The sequence below is a fragment of the Drosophila bipectinata genome, chromosome 2L (genome assembly GCF_030179905.1).
Source record: "Drosophila bipectinata strain 14024-0381.07 chromosome 2L, DbipHiC1v2, whole genome shotgun sequence".
In the NCBI taxonomy this organism is placed as follows: domain Eukaryota; kingdom Metazoa; phylum Arthropoda; class Insecta; order Diptera; family Drosophilidae; genus Drosophila; species Drosophila bipectinata.
The window spans coordinates 13566987-13586426 of NC_091736.1; the positions used below are offsets into that span (position 1 = coordinate 13566987).

At 39.7% G+C, this 19440-nt stretch overlaps 2 protein-coding genes across 4 annotated transcripts in view; both read left to right on the plus strand.

Moving 5' to 3' along the window:
- The window catches only part of LOC108125396 (uncharacterized), a 91336-nt gene that overhangs the window by 43780 nt on the left and 28116 nt on the right, over window positions 1-19440 (plus strand). The window lies entirely within an intron of this gene.
- Ddr (discoidin domain-containing receptor 2) overlaps window positions 16785-19440 on the plus strand; it is a 45556-nt gene continuing 42900 nt past the window's right edge. For 2 of the 3 annotated variants that reach the window (XM_017241656.3, XM_017241657.3), the window contains exon 1: window positions 16785-17258. The gene's annotated coding sequence lies outside the window, so the exon portion shown is untranslated. The remainder of the gene's footprint in view (window positions 17259-19440) is intronic. The other variant, XM_070277600.1, reaches the window with a different exon arrangement.

Genomic DNA, 19440 nt, shown 5'->3' on the forward strand with positions numbered 1-19440 from the left:
TAATATCTCTTGAATAATGTTACAGTATGCTTTCTATTAAACTTTCCAATCTTGTTAAAAATGTGTCATTCCGGCTTTGTCACATCAACTATTCCTCAAAAATATAAAAATAAACATTATCTGTTCCCTTTGTTTTCTAGCCCTGGGTGTAACCCAATATTTTTGATGATTATTAAAAAACAAAGGGGAATAGAGTGCAAACGGAAATGACATTTATAAATCGATTTACAACTTTTCCTGTAATGGATTTGACATTTGTATGTTTAAACGCCACAAACGACAAATGTCGGAATATGACATCGTCTACAAAGTCTTTTTAAGTTGTCATTTAATTATAAACTAAGCTGACATGAATGAAATCGAATCTCACCTTTTGTGAACCCCCCATCCAGTGACTCTTTTTTTTTCAACTTAATCCACTGGCGTTGCTCCTTCACAAAAATTAGGAAAAAATTCATTTGTAATTTGATGGCTGCCAAATTGAGGTTAAAATTTGTTCATGCTTTTGCGGCCTTAAAAGTTGATCGTATAATTTTTTGAAAAGTTTCCCTAATTGCTTAAAAAGGAGAACGAGTGGAGTGGCGATGAGAAAATATAAAAATTAAAAACGAAAAGAAAAATGCTGGGGAACAGCTGTAGCGTGAGAAGCGGTCGGTCAGCTAATTTGCAACTAGGCCAACAAAAATTGAAATTAAATCAATGCATTGCATAACCCGAGGTGCTTTAGCTTAATTGGAAACTGTGCCGAACAGGAACAACTTTTAATGAAGAAGGCTCTGCTCTGGCACTGGATGACGGTGGCAGTGATGGTGGATGGCAGCGATAGCCGTGTCCTGTGGTCGGTCGATGGTGATGAAACAGCAGCGACAGGAGCAGCCGGACTACAGGAACTGCAGTGAAAATTCACTGAAAATTCGAAAATTAACTTAATTCTTCTTAACCATTTAAAGTTATGGCTTTCAGTCAGCTTTTTTTATATTTTATTTTAAAACCCATTTTTTTTTTTATTTCATCCTTTAAACATAAATACAATTTGCAGAAAGACTTACTTTAGATAATTTACGTCAAGTTAAGCCCCCTAAAAAAATTGGATTTAAGAAGGCGTCTGAAGTTTTTATGTGCGGCTGGGGTTAGGCACACCTTAAGTGTAGAAGGGCTACATGTTTACTTGGCCACAACTATAAAGACTAATTAGGTAATAAATTCACTCAATACCCGTCTGAATTCCGACATATGAAGTGGGCCATAAAACTTCTTCAAGTAGTGTAAACTTCTTCTCAGGCCTACCACCAGACAGACAGATTTTTTTGTTCGTTTTTTATGACCCTGGTTTTTTAAACTATTTCGGTGTTTTTTCCTTTTTAATTAAGGTGAGCCAGCCCTGTAGCAGTAGAGATGCATTCATTCATTGATCTTTTGAAGATCTTTTCAGATCGAAGAGCGACGTTTTACGATGGCGTCTGGCGGGTTGGGTGAGTTTATACGATATGGTTTAAACTTTAAATGTTTACAAAAGTACTTTAATGGGCTGTCTGATTGCTAAAAGGAGTTGTGATGAATCCGTCAACGTATAAGTATTTTCAGACTTTTTCTTTAATTAGGATATAGAATTTTCTTTGTGTTTAAAAATTAAAACAAGTTTACAAGCAAGTCGATAAAAAACCCACCATCTTCAACCATAATCGACAAACTCAAAAAAAAGATTGAATCCAATTCTGCTTGAATGGACATTGAAGTCCTGCGAAATTGACATTTCCCCACATTTTAAAACAATGAAGTGACACCTTCACCTTCAACAAATTCGCTGCCAAGTCAACAGAAAATGCAAAGCACTTTTTTCCAAACCTGCGGCATCAGCATCGAGTCAACACGTCAACATCCACACTATCTTGATGATGGCGTGCTGATCGGGGAAAAAGGGAACGATTCCATGGAAAATTGAAAAGTCAGCTCTCGAAATTAGGTCAAAGCCATAGAAACTTGACACTCGGAGTTGGCAGTCCTAATGGGTTGAGGTCGCGATTTATGGGGCTGCAGCTCCCAAAACCCATCCCGAGGAACACGAACGACTTTTGCAACATTTTTGCAGTCAGCTTTCAGCATTTCGCCCAAGTTTCTGCCATCGATAAAAACAAATTCTCTTCAATTGTTTTAAAGTAATTTTACAAATGCGAAACTTTTAATTGTGATAGGAAAGTGCAAGGCTCTCGGCAAAGGGGTAATTTAAAACTTAACGTTTACTCTTGAAAGAGCCAAAAAGTCATAATTAGAAATTATTTCTCAAACTTGGTTCTATCTTTTTTAATTAGTTGGCTACAAGTTAGAAATTTATTGATTGTCTGTCTGGGGTTTAATTCAAGGTATTTCTTTCTTAAATATTACTGCTAATAGAAGAAGGAATTTTACTGAAGAAAAATCTTCCAAATCGCGCAACAGTTGAAAATGTGGAAAAATGAAATTCGGTCGTGGCCAAAAATTCGTTTCGATTACAAATCGTGCGACGTGACTGGCATCCTGATCCCGGGTTTCAGTGACGGAAGGACATTAAATAAATCAGCGATTTGGGATTTGCATTTCAATTTAGCCAAAGAAAATGGCTTGACCCGCGGCAAGAGCAGGACAATTGAAAGACAGCGTATCCTTGGCACTAGTCTTAAAGAAGTGATGATGAGGTCATATTACATTTTTGATAGAAAATATTAACTATTAAATGCCAGAACTATTTTTATTAAAATAGAGAACAAAAAATACCCATTAGTCTTGATTTAAAATGTATTTGGTAAACAAATAGTTAGTAATTATTTTAAAATGGGAACATTGTGCCATGCATACAATGAGCTTTTTTAGCTTTCCTGCCAACCAAACAACAGCTCAGATTTTGTTGTGCCACTTTTCGGCTGTATATATAGTATACCTTTGCCGTGGGTGTGTTTTCTCCTTTAAAGCAGTCAATTAAAAGCACAATTTGAATAGAGGGTTTTTGCATTTGCCAGCTTCTTTCTCGCCTATCCTGGCAGCTAATTTTTCTGTTGCTCCTGCCGGTCCCTGGCACTACTGGCACTCCTCGCCACGCCAGCCCGCCTCAACAGTACTCAAAGTTTCCTCCTTTGCTCCACTGATGGTGATGACTATTCAGAAACTCATCTCTTTTACAATTTGCGAGCATTGAAGGCCCGCGGCTTGAGCCGAAAAATGGGTTTTACTTCGCCGGACCTACTCTGTACTCCGCATTCTGTACTCGGTTCGAGGAGAACGCAAAGAAATAGCTAATTTCATGGAATTGTTTGGGGACTATGTAGTCAGTGGGGATGCTGTCGGAATGGCGTAGCGGCAGCAGCTGAAATTGCATCTTTTACATACATTCTATGCGATTTGCCGTGGCTTATATTTCCGTCGCAACTTCCTCTGCTCCCCGTCTCCCCCGAAAAAACTCTCATTCATGTTAAAACCGAATAACAGAAGGAGCATGGGAAGGGGGCGAGGATAGTCCTAGTCCGTTTAGTGCAACGAGGTTTTTGAAAACGTGAAATTTCTCATTTTATTACCAACCAACACAAACGCATCGCAGAGTTCGTTTATTATTCCGGGCATAATAACCCCCACTGCACCCACAATGCTATACGCCCATGTAACAATCGCAGGTCCATCTGGGCAATGTCCTGTCCCTAGGCACTGGTACGGTCACTTTTGTTCCTGTTGCCGGGCATTTGCTTTTAATTCCTATTAAGCCTGGCAATTAGTGTAGTATTGGCTCAAAGCGAGGTATGAGAACTAAGGATATAGTTTGTTCCCATCCCCTCCGGCAGATCCATGACAACCCAACCGGAGTGCTTTCAATGATTCAATAATGATATTTTTTTAGGGAAATGCCTATTCTCTGGGAAAATGTGAAATATAATATAGATAGGTTTAAAAATCCATGTATTATGATTTGTTACTACAGAGGCAATCGGGTTTTATGAGTCACGTATTTATAGAATCACCTATACAAGTCACCTACATATATTTTCTTTAAAAATTGAACCAAAACTCTATCTTATTACTAGAAGCTTGTAACAAAGCTCTTTTGATGGTAAACTCTCTTCTCCTATTTAGCCAGAAAGTCAGTCCTGTGGCTACCGCCCAACTTTCAAGGTGCTGTCCCAGCTTCTTCAGCTTCAGCATCCACCGAGACCGCAACCACCCGCTGGCAGCCACCCCCAACCCAGACCCCGAATCATGGCAACCATGGCAATCATTCATCAACCAGCTCCGTAAAATTCAATATTTTTTCGTGCCTCGTTCCGCCTTGGCCCATCCATCCACCAACCCAGCCAACTCTCCAAGACGACAACAGAGTCGAGCATGTAAAAAATTAATTAAATTATGAAATTTTATACCCCAAAGCAAATATTTAATTTAATAACATTATTATGCAGCTCGGTCGAGGGCTATGGCGGCGGCGAGGGCGGTGTCGGCGGGTCAGATGGGCGTGGCGCACGCACCAGAACACGCGGCGGGTGCGCAAAAAAAAAAGGTAAAAGGGGGAAAAAGTGTGCAACCAGATAATTTATTTTCCTATCCCTCAGGTTGCAGTCGCACCAGCACCAGCACCAGGAGCACTGCCAGGATAATAAAGCCAGCGCTGGTCCTTCGCGAATCACGAGAATAAAAACATCCCGGGAAGTACCAGCCAAGTGGAGGTGGGGAAGGCATTTCCCTTTTCCCGGGGAACGGCGGCTGCTAATTGCCAAAAATTATTTTTCAAGCATGCACGATTTTTAAATAAATATATTCCTTTCAGTTCAAATGCAGCAGGTCATTTGCTTACAACCACCGTACAATTTTTGGGGGGTGCAGACCGCCACACGTGGCGGGATCAGGGATTGTATTGCAAACCTTAAATTCATTTAATCAAAAAACCAACAATAGGGCTTCTTTCTTGGTACTTTTATTTTGGATGACTTTAAGGAATTAGCAAAAGAAACTCAAGCTAGTTAGTCATTAGTCAGCCATCCTAAAGGGTTACTATATTCTTGCAAACTTTTCTAATAGGCTCATGCTTTTAATTCCTTAATCCCCAGCTATATGAAAACTAACCATTTCTGATGAATTTATAAATTTCCACATAACTAGTTCCCCTGCATTGATTACTTCATAACCGAAGCCCAACATCAAGGCTATTATTTTGCAATTATAGTTCGATTTGCACACGATTGTTGAGGGAAAAGCAACCCCTGACGTGTCGAAGGATCCTAACTGGCACCGCTTTAATTGAACTGAAGTCGCTTTGAGGAATTCATAATTAAAACACCAACTGCGCATTTTTCCCACATTCAATTCGCAATTAACCCTTCAGGAGGAGGTTCAATCGACATTTCTCCTGCCAATTCTGTCAGTTCGAGTCTGCTATTTGACAATTTCGAATGGGCGATTCGCATAATTAACTTGGTTAGGGGCTGGCTTTGGGCCGATGGGCCGGGTCAAAGGAACGTAGAAACTTGACAAGAAAATTGCCATATGCGTTGAAAATTTTCCGGGTCATAGGATAGACCATGTCGGAGTTCCTAATAGAGAGAGAAGAGCTTCCAAGTCAGTCATTTATGCATGAGGTTTAATCGAAATAAAACTTGAAGAATTTCAAACAAGAAAGGGGGTTATTTTTTTATGGAGTGCTAGCTTTTATTGTGGTATTTTATATATAAAAAATATATATAACCTTTCCACTCTACACAGAAAACAGAGAATAATTGTGGAGCTTAAATCTCATTCATATAATTTTGACATTTATGTTTATCTTTTATTTTGGAAAATAAAAAGAGCACTCTACTGTGTAAAATACTTTAATCTGTTTGTGATAAAGTCAAACCTCAATTTAAAGCCATACCTTTTAGTTACGCATATTCAGTTATTTTTTTGAAAAACGTTTCCCAATAACACTGTTGAGTGCACATGCAGGAAAATTTATGAGACACGAAAATATTTTTTGTGGTTTCCTCACAGCGTAGGAATTAATTTTTTTCTTGTGTTTTTTTTTGTCAGCAATGCAATCAACTCCCGCTATCCACCCGCTATCCACCAAAATAACGACAAAAAATATACCCCCCGAGTGCCACTGAAATAGGGAAGCATTATTAAAAGGTAAATATTATCCAAGCAAACAAAAAGAACTAATAAAAAAAACACAAATTGTTTGAAAACAAATGTAAACATTTTTATGCACTTTTTGCAGACAGGAATTTCTTCTTTTTTTTTGTTATGCTTGAGATTTACGAGACATTTCCAGGGGCAGTCCCATAAATTCCAGTGAACCGTGTTTTTCCTGGCACCCCACCCTCAGCTCCAGTTCCAGCTCTGGCCCTCATAAATATAGAGAAGGAGCTCTCCACACACAGACTTTTCTTGGCCTGGAATGGAGTTTTTCCGTCCTCCGCTCCCCCAGGCTCCCCAGCTTCTTTCTCTTTCATCCGATTTCCTTGTCTCGGTTTTCTTTGATTGGCATATTTTCCATGTCTATCAATTAAAATGAATGCGTTCATTGATCCGCCACGAAGCCCCGGCTCCCTCGAATTTTTCTGTGGTGTATGCAGCACATCGACCGCTATAAATCTTGATACTTTGTCATGTTCTGTCTAATTAGCAATATGTCAATAAAATTAATTAAGATTTTTTTTCGTCTTTTACAGCAGGATCCAAGAAGGAGACGAAATCACAACTCAACGAGGAGTAGCTGGAGAAAATGTTTAAATAAAAAACTCAAATGCACATGCAATCTGATCTCAAGGCTATAAAAAAAAATCAGATCTATAAAAATAGTTTAGCACTGTGTTTTTATTACATTTCAAGTGTTCTACATATTTTATTTATTTTCTCTGGAATTCAACTAATAACTCTTTAATTTCCCATTAGTTTCTTCAATTGATTTAGTTACTAAACAGTTTCCCAAGTCAAAACACATAGCCATATGTTGCCCATCAATATTACTGACCCTCCGTTTATCAGATACGTACATCTGCCAAGCCCTTTGTCAGCTATCCCCCACTCCCCATGTATTTTACATTTCCCTTATGTGACTTTAAAACACTTTTCAAGAAAATGAAATAGGAAACTCCGGCTCAGATCCATGTAGTTATTGGAGACATGTCTTAAATGGATTGGGAACAACAAGCGGTTTAAGGTTTCTAAAAGCGGTTTTAAAATCTTTTATAGTGTTTTTGCATTGAATGACAAATTGAATTTAGAATAAAGAGTTGGCTGATGATAGAAATATTTGGAGTATGAGTATTTTTTTAAAAACTAGCCTGATGCAAGTCCTGAATCAGAATTAAGACTCTCTTTTTCCTAGAAATGGTATGACAAATGTCTATCCAACTCCCTTGATAAATAAACTCCCCAGCCTTGAAATAGTATATTATTATGACAGTCATAGTTGTACAATGTACATCTTCCATATCTACACACAGACCACCAAAAATAGCAAAGCCAACACATTTTGCTTTCCCTGAAATATCTCCAAGTTTCAAATATCTCCAAAGGGTGGCATGCTGCCAAGGATCCAGATACTAAAAGGGAAACCCAACTCAGACCCAAGCCAAACAATAATGAAGACAATGATTAGTGTTAAATGCACCCTGTGCGCCAGGAAATATATTTTCTAAATAGTTACCATTTGGTGTCCTTTCAACTGGCGCCACTTTTATTTTTGTCAACGCTGAATAATTAGACCCCCCATTCCACTTGCAACCGTTTGCGGGTGCGTGTAATGTGCTGTCGAAATGTCGGGATATTTGTTTGGGTTTACGCTCAGCAGGAGCTCGTTTTTGGCTCGAGTGCAGGATGTCGGCAGGACAACGATTGTACGGCTTCTGCTGTTTACAGTAAGCGGGGTCTCTCGTCTCTTATCAGTCCCGCCACATGGCTCTCGGTGTGTAAATCAGATAAAACGTGCAACAGTTTAAAGTGTATATTCGTCCTGAATATAAAAATGTTTACGCACCGAGACACTGAGTTTTTCTTTTTAGGAAAATTTTACTATCTAGGGAAGCGTGTTTAAATCATGTGTGAGGTCGGCTTGAGTGATAAGATCAAGTGTTTTCGGTCTGTGTTTGTTTTAAATATGTATTTTTAACCCAGGCATAGATATCCTAGCTCTGACATTCTTACGAAGATAAAACACTACAAACTCTCCTCCGCAAACCTTAAACCTTAAATTCTGGAATTTTTGTTGCTGATTAAGCCTGGTATTTTAAACACCCCATAACTTTGATTTTAATGCTTTCAATAAACATTCAACTTTCCCCGAAACCTGAGATAAAGTACTTTCCCTAATTATGCACCATCACGAGTAGGAATAAAGATAATGCTGCGCACCGAAAAAATATTTGGTCATTACATGGATATTGAGAGTAAACGCATTGATTTTCCTGTACTCCTGGACTTTCATCCCCTCTGGAAAGAATATTAAAGTAAAAATTTTAGATTTAAATTTAATATTTTTACAAAACCTGTAAAAGCCAGAGTTGCTTTCAACTTTTAGCATGACTAGTTCTTTGTTGTAGATAGGTACTTTTTAAGCACAAATGCATAAATAAATATATTCCTTTTCTTTTTTAGCCTTTTCCATTTGGGACTTTGTCTCGTCAAATGCTTATCGTATTCCCTTTGTGCAGTGCATTGTAAATATCTCATGATGGTTGCTCCTGCCCGTCAGCTCGTTCTACCAGAAAATCTCCGTGCCAGGGATAATAACAATGGAGCAAACCAGCTATGCCAGGACACCGAATTTTCAAATATTCAAGCTAAGCTTTAACTTATTAATTTCCTCGTTTCAACCACTCTCAGGCCCCAACCACACAGTCAAAGCTTAATTAATTAAATTTACAATAATACGGCATTTTCATTTCGGCCGACTGCTTGGCGACAATCAATCAATTTCTAAAGCACGTGTTCCAAGACAAATTTATCCAACCGAAGGTATAGAACTCCCAGCTTACACATACAAATTATGTATCCCGTCAGCCATCATTAAACATCTCCTAGTAGTGCCTTCCCCCGGAGTATCACCTGGAGACTCCGGCCTAATGATGTGTTTCGTCATGGAACGGGGACAGCCCGTACCCATATCATAATGGTCTGATTTTGTAGGCCCATAAAAATTGACAGAGCAAAGGTAAAAAGATTTCAGCTAAAGCCAGCAAGGGAGTATGAATTTTTACAAGATGACACAACAAAAAGAAAGCATCTCAGTAACCAAAAAATCAAACAATACACTAAAAACCAGGCGCAACCAGGAGGGAGATATTCGAGAGAAAAAAAGCACTTGAGGCCTCCTCGTCGGCCTGGGAGATGTCTGGATCCGGGAAAACCGATAGAGCACAACGGGGCCGGTTATTAAACTGCCTTTAAATTGACGGGGAGGGCTGGCCGGATAAGAATAGGGCTGCAAAAGTCGTACCTTATCGATATGACAAAACAAATTTTAATCAGCATACTCGCCCAACAAGCCGCAGCTGTTCAGGATCTGATGCTGCTCGTGCTGATGACATCCTTTTTGAGGCAAACATCACGTCGATTTTTTGCGTTTTTTTTTTTTTACACTCATTCCGGGGGGTTGGAGGGGCTTGAACTCTGATAGAGGATAATAATAGCTGCTGTTCATGATGTGCACGCAGAAGCTAACACGAAGACTGTTTGATGTTGGTTATGAGAAAAGTTGCTGCTGCCCGATAAGCCTCAAAATGGTAAAGCCATGAGAGTGTAAATTTAAAAAAAAAAACGGGAAAAAAATGAACCATGGCTGGGAAAACAAAACAGGATGTGTGACGCCCCCATTCCATCCCACTTACGGCTTCTAGCATCCATGGCCATCATCTCCTGCACGTGTCGCCGATCTAATCAAATGGAAGTAAAATGTGTAAAAGGTGGAAAATTTACGCCGAGAACACTGCCAACAAAAAAATTTATATCTATAAGAGAGGACATTTTTGTACAAATTTTTTGCAATTTCCTATTTAGTTGGTTGGGTTTTCATTTTAACGATTTTGTAACTTGAAGATTATTACAAGGTAAGTTGGAGGAGGCTCCTTAAAGTCAGTCGTATTCTCTTAATATTTTGTGGTTATTAAATGACAGTGACCCTTGGCCAAAAGGGTGACCTTTTTCGAAAAGATCTCCTTTCCAACATGCCCACCTATTCAAATAAGATTGCAATTATAAGTTAAGGTTGCATTTTCGTTTTATTTAATATCACATATCTCTGGGTTCTCACAACGTTGCTCTTTTCTACTTTGCACACTTAAAAAATCCAATAAAATAAAAATTCAGCCACCAGGTCCTGGTCCTTCAATTCCCCCCACAATTCATATGGGAGCTGACAAAGCAAAAAGTTTGCAGCTGACTTTAAAAAACCCGATTTTAAATCGGAAAAACGGAAAACGGCGTCGGGAAAAGCCCCTCCTGTACCCGCAATGCCTGTCACATTCTAATTTCCATATGGTCAACCCTTTTCGGAGGCAAGGACCCAACGGAAATTTTAATAATTTTCGCCGAAGTTTTTGCCAGGCTTCAACTTTCCCATGGCCCAGTCCATCCTTTTTTGGCGCTGCCATCTGCCGGGCTAATTGTATGCTAAACGTTTCGGGGTTTCAGGGCTGTGGGCGGGAGTGGGAGTGGGAGTGGGAGTGGGAGCGCCAGAGGGAGTGGCAGTCGCCATGGCTATGGCTGGGAAGTCCTGGGAATCCGGACTTCTTCAGATTTGGGGGCGCGTCTGTGGGTGGCTTTGCTGAAAAGTTTTGTGAGGCACTTTCGGAGTTTGGTCGGACACAAACACGTTGAGGGATAACTGAGACATTGTTGGCAGAAAAGGGTGGATGTGGGTGTGCCTGGGGATGGTGTGCCTGTTTGGTGCGACCCTGTAACTATCCCTATTGGATAAAGTCGGGTAATGACTTTAATTGCGGATGCCAAGTAAGAGAACTTAATACCTCCGAAATTATAAGGATAACTCGGGAAATATTGAATAACTAATGTGGAAATTTGACTCTCCGGTGTCACGATGCTCGTTATCGTAATTGAATTTAAATTTTAAGACAAATTTTATCTCTTAGTAGATCCATTTAGTTTGTTCACAGTAACATCAAGAGTATGTAGCTTTCGGATGCATCCGATGAATGCTTTTCTTTCCCGTTTGCTTTACTTTTCCTCCCAGCCAAGCAAAAGGGAAAGAAAAGCATAGTCTCTCGCATGACAGGACCGAAGCACTCGACGGAAATTATATGTGGAATTCACGGCCATGGCCGACGCCACTTGTTGGCTATGGCCCAGACCCAGAGCCAGAGCCAGGACCAGGACCAGAAGCCTGGCCCTTCCCTTTCAGTCTTGCTGCGATGTTGCCAATGTTAATCGAAGTTGGGTGCAGGCGAAAAAATGTGGCTCAACTCCGGGCATTATCTCACGTATTGGGGGCAGACATAAAAACAAATTACATGGACTGTGGGTAGGGATTGCTTTATGTATAAAAATTGTAAATGGTACTTCTGTATCTGCTGCAACCCACCAGGTCCTTGTGTTGAGGCATTTCCGGTGTTATGAACGTAGCTTCCGGCTGCCTCGGTGTCCCGCCAGGCCAGGCCATGCCATGACAAGGTTGAGCTGACTGCAGAAAAAGTTTATCAATATTGAAAACTTTTAGCGTTTATTTATTATTGTCTGCACAATCGGGGCTTGGAGTATATATACAACTAGCCACAGCCAGAGCTACATATACATGATAATATATATAGATAGGGAGATGGAGACATGGCACTGGTCATAGTCATAGTCATAACAATAAACAAGGCTTATAAATATGTTATTGGTCAGTCTTTTGGGTCTTGGTCTATTAGCTCCAGTATTTGTTTTAGACTTCCTCCCAAGAAGTTATTGGCTTCATTTTTCAATTTTATGTTTAAACACTGAAAGTTTTACTATAAAATAAATGGGGTTTATCTTTAAAGATTCATTTAATTTCCCTAATAGTCCCTTTGCTTTAAAGAATCAAAACAAATATCCCCACGAAGGGATAACAGAAGTGTCCTTGTCTGGGTTTTAATACCCACTACAAAGGGTAAAATAATTAATTATTTCAATGCCCCTAAAAGAGTGTAAAATATTAATTGCTTTAATGAAATAAAACGCCAATAATTTGCCGTATTTCCATTTCGTTTTGACGCCACCCGCTTAATCATTTATTCAGTATCTCTCCGGTGAACTTTGGCCCAGAAATCATTAATTCAAAGGGGTTATCGTTGTTTGTGTTTCTGTGTGTGTGTCTGTTTCTGTGTTTGTGTCTGTGCCGTGGAGTGCCTGTCTGTCGAGTGAAGTGAAATCTAAAACTAGACCTAAAAGTTTCCTTGGCAGAAGGAGATTTGTAATCCTACTCCCCAAGCCAGCCGTGGAAAGAAAAATCCACTCTCGCAAGTTCCGCCACTTTGGAAACTAAGAATTTATTTTATTTGATTTGATGGTTACATTGCGTGACAGTAATTACAAAATAAATGCAAACATCTGCAGCAGATCACAGGCAGAGTCACAGGAGGAAAGTGTTTTATTTTTTTTCCCCTTCGAGGGGTTGAAGATTTCCGATGGGTGGGTGAACCGAATCATCGAAGTGAGCTGAGTGAATTCTTTTGGGTGATGGGATGGGTGGTGGTTGCGTTCAGTGTATCATTACTATTGTTTGGTAATTCGAGTGGCGATGCACACGCGACTACTTCCTCTTTGATGGATTGGCTTACCCAGATGCAGTCGGAGGCAAAGTATTCGATTACATGTGTAAGTTGCGCTTAATTTTTCTCCTTTTGACAAATTTTTTTTCGACACAGCTGAGACCATGTCTTCATGTTTCCATATCCCTGCACTTTCGATGCTGTCCACCTTGTGGAGCGATCTATCAATCAAAACTTGACAACGGCAGGAACAGTCATCTATTTAGCATTATAGTCTCAAACTTTAATCGTAAATCTTGGTATAAGCTCTGCCACGCTTGAGAGAGTATAGAACTGCCCTTATTTTGTATAAAAGTACGCTTATTTTCATATTTATCTTTTGGTTAAAGTGGAAAATGCGCGATGGCCCACTTCAATGGCACAAGAGGTTACATATTAATATTAATACCAAGTGTGTATTTAGCCGGGCTGTGGCTATTGCCCAAGAGCCGCTCTTAGGAATGTTTTCCGAGCCCCTCCAATAAATCAAAGAGCCATATAGCGTCGAAGGCTGCCCCCAATCAACACCCAACAATACTTCAAGACACCGAGTTGGCCCTTTACGGGTGAGGATGTGTGAAGTAGGACTTGAGGGAATATATTTGAGTACGACTGGAGTGTATGTGTTGGACATTTTGATTAGCTTTGTGATTGGATATCTTCCAAATATACAATCACTGTTGTTAAAGACAAAAAGTGTCTTGTATTCTTAATACATTTTATTGAAAATATTCTAAAGTACGTAAGTAGGGTTCATATTACCTCGTAAGTACCGGGTATTACATAGCCCACTTTCAATTGTCACTGTTAAATAGGACAATCGTCATTAAAGTTCCTTTATCGATGCAAACTACTCACGTGCTGGAACAGGGGACCATCCAACACCAAAATCACATCACAGTGTTCGACTTGTGAAGGGTCCTATCGACCAAAGGTGACGAAGCATAGGGCGGGAGTGGCCTTCCCCACTGACTACTCTGACGGGTACCAGGTGCTGTTTGGGCCAGAGCTGCATGGCCTGACTTCCAATCCAGCTCACCCTATATCCGTCTCTCCATATTTCAAATTGGAAAAAAAAAACAACAATAAATGACGCACCACACACTCACTCCTGGACGCTCCCCCATCAGCCACCCCTTTCACACACGACGCAAATTGCTTAGCATACTTTACGGCTTCAGTTGGCAATTGGCAGCCTTTGAATTTCCTTCCCCAGCCGACAGCTCCACGCCCTCCAGTCCTCCAGCCGTCGGTTCCCTTTCTTACTGGAACCCCTTTTGAAAAGGTAGGGAGTTTGGAATTTCTGCGGCAAGTCGAACCAAAGAGTGGCGCCTACCTGTTAACTGACAAGTTTACAACTTCTGTCGTTGCAGTTGCTGTCGGTTCTTGGATATTCCGTTCTAGTCTTAACACAAAAACTTGACGGCTTACCATTTCTAATGGATTGCATTTTAACAAGAAGAACGGTTCGATTTTTTTTTTTAAATTAATTTCTTAATCATGGGCTTAAGCTAGAAGGGAGTGACGGAGCTTTAAGTCTCTAACAAATATTGACAGTAATTCATAAAGCCATATCAGATATTCTCACTCTTTAAATGAGACAGGTGAAAACAGGTGGGGTGCTGGGGTGCTGGTCTGGGCTTTCATTGGGTTTTGCCATCGACCTTTTCTATCGACTACCAACAGCTTATGGCAGGCTGCTTATTATGACTGTCATGGCTGTCAAAAGGAGCAACGTGTTTCCCCATTCCCTTCTCGAATATCTTCATTACGCTGCAAAGTTCATATTGTATATACATTTTCTGGCTTCGAATTTTTAAGCGATTTTCTATTTGTTTTTCCCCCAGTGCCTTCCTAAACCTCGCCTCGGCAGTCTCGTCTGGGCCCGCTTTTGACAGGTCAGACAGTTCAGGTGTAAAATAGTTTGCCACGTCAGGCGGCTGCGTTTTAAGTTACCCGTCCGACCCCGATCCCTTTCTTCTCTTAGCCGCTTATTGATTTTCCGGCACCTTCTGTTCCTTGATAAGTGTCAGACCAATCAGCTTGACATCTTGACTCTGGAGCGGACTGCCCACACATGGCTCAGAGTGTCTAGGTACGAAATCATAATAGAGAAGTCCAGTCATTTTTCCAATATTTTTCATCTTTTTCCACCTACCTGGCTGGCCTACGCGCTCCCAATTCCGTCGAGTCATGGATTTTAAAGATCAGACTAGAAGATTTTCATTTTACCAGCCATTATGTCTAATTGTTTTCAGATCTGTGAAAATCTTCTTAGGATTACAACTTTTCTTGAGTAATAGTTACCATAAAGGATTTATGGCTTAAGATTTTGATGTGAGATTGCAAAAATCATTATAATTTTTAAGGAAAAGGATAAGTAATGCCTATACCCTATTGATATCAAAAGTAAATCCCCAGAGTACCCTGCTTTAAATCCTCTTACTGATAGCAACAATTTGCAAAACTTTTCAGACATTATACCCCGGCTAAAACGTTGCAAAAATTTGATAAGCAAAAGATCCAAAAAAAAAAAAGCCAACAGCCAACAGTTAAACGCAAAATTTTCAAGTCCAATCCCCAGTGACAAAAAAAGTTTGGTTTTCAGGGTGATAGACGAAGCCAAAGACGAAACCCTTGGCTCATGCCTGATACCGCATTGTTTTCCCCTACTTCATTAAGTCAACAATTTGATATGTATTTCTGTTTGTTTTTCTTTAAAATATATATAAGTATATCTTTATATATAAGTATACAATTTTTCTCTGTCGCCGATTGGGCTTAGGAATTTTCAACGTGGGGCTAAGCTTTTGGCGCTGAAACTTTTGACAGCGTTTGATTGAATGTTTGGCAACGACATCGGGGATTAACTATGGTATGCCATGTAGTTATCTACCAAACAAATTCCGGCGGGGCCACCGAGACAGTCGTTAGACGGAGGTGGTGGCCCTAATTGGAGTTTCGACTTGGTCGAGAGGCAGGGGGCGTCGTCGGGTTGCAATGCTCGGATTTGGTTACAGACTTTAAAAAGCAAACAACATTTTTTGTGTTTATATTATTTTTTATTAAAAATATTAAACTTGATTTTGGACTTTAAGCTGTCGGTCTTAAGCCAAAATTTTTACTTGATGTTGGGTATTTTGTAGTGTCTTGGAATAGATGTTGGAGATTCTTACAAGTTTTTTTAATACAATATATTAATACATACATATTTCTAAATAAATTTAAAATAATTTAAAAATTATTTTTAAAAATTATAACACTTCCCTAAAAATTTAATATGATTTTTAGAAACTTTTTTTTAGAAACTCTGATAAACCCCCTAGAGTACTAATTACATTAGTGACTAATACTAAACAAATAGTTATATAGTCATAATTCCCTTACCTGAGAAACCACCCTGCAGAAAGAAAGTACTTTTGTTTTAAAAACTTATCAACAGGCAGACGCCGGCTCTCTTTCGCCGCTCTCTTCTCGAAAGAAGCAACAATGTGTGTTCCATTGCCAAGCCGTTTCAGTCTTATACGCCTTTTGAAGAGAGAGAAAGCAGCCAAAAGAGCAGCCTGCTCCACTATCTGCTCCATTTTAAGTTAATACAAAGTAACGGCTCTGGTGGGGGCGTTGTGGGGGCGGTGGGAGGAAGGTGAAAAGGTGAAGCGGGAGCCAGACATGAAATCAATAATTTTAAATAATTAATGCGTCAGAAGAGAATTTCTTAAAAGAATCAACTCTGTAATTGGTTTTCTGTTTGGAATGCGTTTACACGAGATTTTCAGGGCCCTGTAACCGGTTTTGTTTGGCTAAAATTGCATTAAATAAATCGAATTGTGACCCTAGGTCCACACAGCTTCCACTACGATCCACATTTTGTGATTGCTCAGCGGAATCGTCTCTCTCTTGTAAACAGAAAGAGAGCGCAGGATTTTCCCAAGCGAGAGAATAATAGGGCGCCAGGTTATCCTGGATCCTGTTTTCGCCATACAAAAAAGGACACATAACAGAGTGTTAACACGAGACGAGGGCTTAACAGAGTGGCAGCTCATAGCAGCGAAGTGGCTCGGCTCGGACGATTGTGCACTCAGGGCGGATGGTTAATCAGCGAAAATATTTAGAGTCCTTGCGAAACTTTTGCTGAAGTAACGTGTCGTCGCGCGTTTGGCAGCGACTGTGTATTCGTTCTCTCGACTCCGTAATCGATTGCCGGCTATCGTCGTCGGTTATCGTGTGGGTGGGATTGGGATTCTTCAATGATTCTTCGCATGGGAGCCAAAAAGTACAGGTGACTCTGCCGGATCCCCGCCGCAACCCCATCGCATCGTAGTCGCAGTCTTAATCGCAACTCGAGTTAGCTTAACCCGGGCATCTCCAAAAGTTTTGCCTAAATTCAGTTAGATAAAGTTAAACGACTCCTAATGTCAATTTAATTATGTGAAAACAAAAGTCGCGAGCGAGTTTATTGTGTTTTCGTGATTTTTTTCGGTTACCCGATTATCTCGGTTCCCCGATGCGGTAAATGGATTTGGGGGGTAGGTTGAGGTAAATTTAATAAAAACTTTGCCCTCAAATTGCAAACTAATTGAAACAGATGACGATTATAACTGTGGGAATCGGCTGATAGCTACAAAAAAGAATAAAAATAATGGATTGTTTTAGATGGTAAATGGGTATTAATCCATTACTTGATAAAGTAATTAAAAGTTTCTACTACCCTACCATTATGGTTATACCCCTGAATTAAAAAAAAAAAAAAAAACCGTTTTCTAAAAAAAACTTTATAGAAAACCAATTAGGATTATGTTGAAAGTATAAAGCCATTTTTCCTAAAAAAAAAACTTTTTAAGCCAAAAATAAATTTTATAAAAACAAAAATTATAGTCTGGAAACCGTGAACGTGGGAAATTAATTTCCAGTAGGTAGCTGCTATTAGCCACTCCCAATACCCTCAAGTGCAAGCCATTTTAATTAGTGGAGCGAGTGGCCCGATAGACGGCCAAAAGTGACTTTTGAAATGGTCAAGCAGATAAAACCGTAATAACTACAAAGCCAAATGGGATAAGGCCAAGTGAGTGAGTGAATGAGTGGGTGTGTGTATGTTTGGGGGTTGGTCCGTGGACCTGGCGGGACCTAAGCACGCACAAATTTGTTAAACCGGTCACGTATCCCAGAGACCCCAGAGCCACCATGCGCCACCCACTTCAAGCCATAGCGCGGGCCGGGTTGTCAGCGACTGGAAAATAAAAATCGAAAATTAAACTTAAAACGCGAAAAATGGATACAAATGGATACCTACTCCTCTTACCAGCTCGGTTGCCGCTCCGAAATCGATTTCAATAAACGTTAATTCGTTTTCCCTCTGAAGTCACAAATTTGAAACCTTTCAAAATGACGCAACAAATTAAACGCCAATAATTTTAAACAATTTCCCAGTCAAAAATAGCAAAATAAAAAAGGCAGTCAGAGGGAGACACTCGGGACAGGGTTTTTATTTTTTTCTTTTTTGGTTTTTATGGCTTTTTGATCTAATTAAATTCCCATAAAAAGAGCAACCGGCCCCGCAAAAGAGTGACGCAAATAAAAACAAATAAAACGAAAATTATTTTAAAGTTAGAGCAGCAAATGCCATAAACATTCTGATAAGACAACGAAGGTCAATAAATAAACAAAGTTGAATGGGCTGCAAAACGGCGAGCAGTAGGCGACAAAGGGTTAATGAGTGCGTGTGACTGAAGGCACAGTACAGGCAGCTGTGGCTGTGTGTGGCAGGGTCGAAGTGGGTTCGAGGAAGGGGCAAATTGCACTAATGGCCTGCATTTTGCATTGCGTGAATTGTGTGGGGGTGACTGTTAACAAGAGGGCTTGAGGTTGCGGCATGGCATGGCAACAGTGATCTTTCTAGTTGAGGCACGCAAATCACAAAGCTCTGTTTGACGAAAACCAGTTTCCAGTTGATTTCGATCAACCGACTTTTTATCTAATTAGACTTTTTATTCCCATCTGAATCATCCACCTGTTCTAATTTTATTTGGCAATCTTGATTTTATTTAACTAAGCTTTCTTTCAAGTCTAACCTTGGCAGTAAGCGATTGTTTTTATAAGGAAATTATAAAATAAATCTCTTTAGAAAGCAAAAAAAAAAAATATAGCTATAAGGTATACTAGAGTCTAGAGTCTAGAGTCTAGAGTCTAGAGTCTAGACTAGTCTAGAGGGGTTATTTTAGTAACTAAGATATATGCTCGATTAAGTAATTTCAGTTTAAGTGCAGACAGTTAGATCTTTATGAACTTGGCAGTCTTTTTTTATCACAAAAATATTTCTTTATGGACTGTGACTTTTATTTTAAGGACCTATTACTAACATACCCTCTGAGAGTGTACAATAATCCCCAATTACGATCTTTACTGGGGCCGGTATTTTACGCTCAGAAAGTTTGGAAAAAAGCTTCGTTTCTCAAAATGTACTAGGCATTTTGCCAGATACGACGCACATGTATTTGCATCCATATAATATTAGAAGAAAATAATTTAGATTTATATGAAGTATGTATATTCAGGCCTAAGAAGGTAAGAAAATAATTTATTATAAATTCTGACACTCAAAAAATGGAGACTCTATGGTAGACTCAAGACCTTTCTGTATTTAGTCCTAGATCTTCAACTAAATTAGAGAGTATGACAATGTTCGGTGTACTATTTTCCACCTCGGCAAAAACAAGTGAAC